This window comes from Panthera tigris, chromosome D1, assembly GCF_018350195.1.
Source record: "Panthera tigris isolate Pti1 chromosome D1, P.tigris_Pti1_mat1.1, whole genome shotgun sequence".
In the NCBI taxonomy this organism is placed as follows: Eukaryota; Metazoa; Chordata; class Mammalia; order Carnivora; family Felidae; genus Panthera; species Panthera tigris.
Window position 1 is genome coordinate 19657398 of NC_056669.1, and position 4302 is coordinate 19661699.

Sequence of the window (4302 nt, forward strand, 5' to 3'; positions counted from 1 at the left end):
GTTCCAGGCTCTGAGCTGTCAGCACAGAGCCCGACGCTGGGCTCGAACTCCTGAACCATGGGATCATGACCCGAGCCGAAGTCAGACACTCAACTGACTGAGCCACCCAGGCGCCCCTAGTCAAAATCTTTATTGTACAACAGGTACATGAAGGCTAATTACTTGCCCAAGGTCACATGGTTGGGTCTCAAACCCAAGAAATCCGGTACAGAATCCACATCTTAAGTATTCTCTTTCAGTAAAAATGTTACTGTTGTTTTCAAATGGGTCTTGTGCACTGCTTATCAATTTTATTCCGAGATACTTCAGTTTGGGCATTGTAGTGTGATCGAGATTATCTTATAGTTTTAAGTAATTATCACAGGTGTATATGAAGATCACTGGATTATATATATATTCGGTATACAGTCCCTTTACTAACTATTATCTCTAATAATTTTTCCATGGATTTTCTTGCAACTTCAAAGCGAACAAACATTTTCTACCCCAATGAAGATTATCTTATTGCCTCTTTTCCCGCTGTTCTGCTTCATTTTTCTTCTCTACTTGTGCCTGCTTTTCCTTAAGCAACAGTGTTGACCAAAAACTCCATCCAAATTCAAAGGAGAGATCCCAAGAGGTGTTTTGGGGCTCCAGAAGTCCCTTCCCAGCAGAGGGGGCAGTTGAAACGAATCTTGAAGGAAGAGGTGCCCAACGGGAGGGGAGAGGGTTGGTGGGTCAGGACTGGACCTGAGAGGGCTAGACAAATGCTTATTTAGTTCACTGATTTCAGTAGAAGGTTGTAGAAGGTTTGAAATGCCATGTTGCAGAATCAGATCTCCACACAGGGAAGCTATGGACGCGTTTTGAGCAGAGGAGTGACGAGAGAACAGTACACACGGAGCGGATGGAGATTGGGGAGCATGGGAGGGTTTGGAGATAGAATGGGAACTTCTGCTTGAATTTTTTATTTCGTGGTTTTTTTTTTAACATTTTGTGTTCTGTGGATGCTTTATAACATGCTTTGTGCCTAACAGCACATTATGAGCTTCATAAAATAAATACACACATAACAATCGGTAGGTATTGAAAGATTATTTTCACAATCAAAATTTAGACACAAGTGCGTCAGAGAAGCACCATGTTACCACCAGTAAGCAACCGCGATACTCTTAGATTCAGGCAATTTATTCCTAAACCATGAAAAGATAGAACCAATGGAAGAAACCCAAAGGAATCTCAGAGACTCAGAAACTGAAATGAGGACAATTTTGTTTTGTTTGTTTTGTTAAAGATAGCCACTAAAATACTTACCTGGCAGGGGAGACACCATAATCACGAAGGCGATTTTCCCAGGGCCAGGCTTATCCATTGCACTGCGGATGTGCTGACCCCTGCGATTCCCCCAAATGTGGGAAACTCGACCGTGTAATTTGTGGTAGTGGGGACTGCATTTGCGCTTTCCCCTGAAAAGAAAAAAAAAAAATAGCCACTAAAGACAATTATGAATATGGTGGTTAACTCCAAGTGTCTATGTGAAAAGATTTGAGTGATAATCATATTTATTTATTATAAATGATTTAAAGTAATTATATGAGGGGCTCCTGGGTGGCTCAGTTGGTTAAGCATCTGACTTCAGCTCAGGTCATGATCTCACAGTTCATGGGTTCGAGCCCCACGTCGGGCTCTGTGCTGACAGCTCAGAGCCTGGAGCCTGCCTCGGATTCTATGTCTCCCCCTCTCTCTCTGCCTTCCCCCACTCGTGCTTTGTCTCTGTCTCTTAAAAATGAATAAATGTTAAAAAAAAATTTAAGTAATTGTATGAAGTGTTTTGGACTGATGATTCCCAAACATCAATCCTTAGACAGTGCTGAAGCTTGATAAAATTTTCACCCCTTTGTAACTGAATTATAAAACAAAACCAGAAAATGTAATGATCTTTCCATTAATCTAAATATTTAATTAAAGGGCTGTCTTTTGTTTTTGAGAAGGTGAAAACACCTTTTTTAGGGGAGGGTGGGGGTTATTTCCCTTTAAAACTAAGATGATAGTGGGGCACCTGGGTGGCTCAGTCAGTTGAGCATTCAGCTCTTGATTTTTGGTTCAGGTCATGATGTCGCAGTTCGTGGGTTCGAGCCCTACGTCAGTCTCTGTGCTGATAGCCTGGAGCCTGCTTGGGATGCTCTCTCTCCATCTCTCTCTGCCTATCCCCTGCTCGCACCCTCCGCCATCTCTCTCTCTCAAAATAAATAAACTTTAAAAAAAAAAATTTTAACTAAGATGATAGTAACCACAGATGCTAGATTTTTTTTTAAATATTACTTGGAAAAATAAAAAGTTGGCAACCATGTCTTGGCTTTATTTATTCAGCATTTTTGTGGGTAGGGATTTTTTTTTTTTTTGCTTGATTTTTTTGTTTCTTGTTTCATAACTCATAAGAATCTCAAAGTCTGGGAACCCGAGACTACAGATTACAAACTGCAGGTGCATCTCTGTCCACCAGATGGCAGAGCAGCTCTACACATAACTTCCTGAGGCTCCACCTGTGCTACCTCTGCCTGCTGGCCCTTGGCAAGCATCATGAGCTTATCTTCCGAATAATATCTTAGTTTCTCTTTTAAATATTTGCCCCCAACAAATATTGTGACCAGAAGCATTTTACATCTCAGCCTAGAAATGAATTTCCCCTACGGTATTATGTTTAGGCTTGCCCTGTCTCTCTCTCTCTCTCTCTCTGATTATTATAAACCTCTGTTAATAAAACAAAGACCTAATGGAGCATTTGCAGAGACCTAGAAAGACAATGTGAATCAGGGAGGGACGGGACGGGATGGATCCTAACGTTCATCATTCTGATGCACTATCACACACACACACACACACACACACACACACACACACAGCTGAGGCTCATTATGTGTAGAGACACGGACATAAGGCAAGAGGGGGACGAAGGCAGGAAAGGGCAGTTGGGTTGATCAGAGGGAATAGAATTCCTTAGGTCCCGGAAAATACAGCTACTTAGGAGAAACAAAGAAGAACGCTATACTGCCACCCAGTGGTGTGAACTGTTTCTTTCCAGACTGATGCAAAGAAGATCTTCCCATTCGGCTGGGGATGGGTGTCCAAGGCCACGGTCCCCACCACTCTTCTGTCACCAGCCAGCACCTGATGCAGGTGTGAGGCGTGAACCCAGTGGTCAGTCTATTCGTAGACCTTGACCATCCAGTCGCAGGCTTGTCTGAATGAGGGGCTGGTGAGGACTTACTCCGTCTCTGGACTTAGCGTTTTGCAATTTCAGGTAATATCACAGCTGACTGTCCATGCACCCGAAGACCCAAAGCATCACCCTAGGGCAAGAGATGCCTAACATCATATGTGTTCAGCGTTCCCTAAAACCCCCCATTTCAGAAAACCTGAGTACATCTGCTATTCTCCCTCAAATGCTTTGTCTTAGCAGAAAATGACTGCCTGCAGAAAAAGTCCCAAGTCGTCCTGAGAGCATCTTGGGAAATCACCTCCTTGTCCTAAGCCAGGAGAGCAGAGCCCAGGAAAGGACCCAGGGCCCTCTCCGGGTGCACACGAAGGAAAAAACAAGGCACTGTGCTTCCTCCGACTTCAATTTGGACAAGAGACATTTTCATCCTCTTTCCCTCCTTCCGCCTTCTACTTTCACTCCGCAAAGCCCTTCTCTACTACACTTTGGAATTTGGCAAACTGGGGTTAAAATTCAGACTACCTCTCCTGCTAGCTGGATGACATTACCCACGTTACTTGACCTTCTCTTGCAGCAGATGAAGCTAACAGAACCTCACCAGCGCCCTCTTGTGGGGCTTCATCCTCAGTCTAACCTCTCCTATTACCTACACCACCCCCCCCCCCCCCGCCATGTTTCCGAATCACACACTCTATTCCTGCTTTCTAATCAAAACTCCTCTCTCTTCAGTGTCGGGATATGCCAGTTTCTGAGAAAGCTCATTGAATTAATTTACAATAATGTGAAAATGACCTTTCCCTCCTAGAGTTATATAATGCTCTGTTGGAATTCTAGAACTGCAGGAAGTTTTGGAAGAGGGATGGCACCTGTCATCTGGTCCAAATCCCATATTCTCCAAATGATGCTACTGAATCTTGACGATGTCAAGTGGATGGACAGACCAAGCCCCAGAATATTTCACAGAAGAGCCCAGACGGGAACAAAATAGATTCGGTGTACTGATCTCTGCCCAGATTATTGCCAGGATTCTACACCGATTCTGAGGTTCTAATCCTGAATATTTTCCTTGGCTTCTCCCCATTGTCCACTTCCCAAGTACCATTGCC

The 4302-nt window shown here is 43.7% G+C and overlaps 1 non-coding gene across 1 annotated transcript; it reads left to right on the top strand.

Moving 5' to 3' along the window:
• The first annotated feature begins 1285 nt into the window (after positions 1-1285).
• On the top strand, positions 1286-1447 carry LOC122231632. Its single transcript, XR_006208889.1, has one exon. It is a non-coding gene; the product is annotated as a U1 spliceosomal RNA (small nuclear RNA).
• The last annotated feature ends 2855 nt before the right edge of the window (positions 1448-4302 follow it).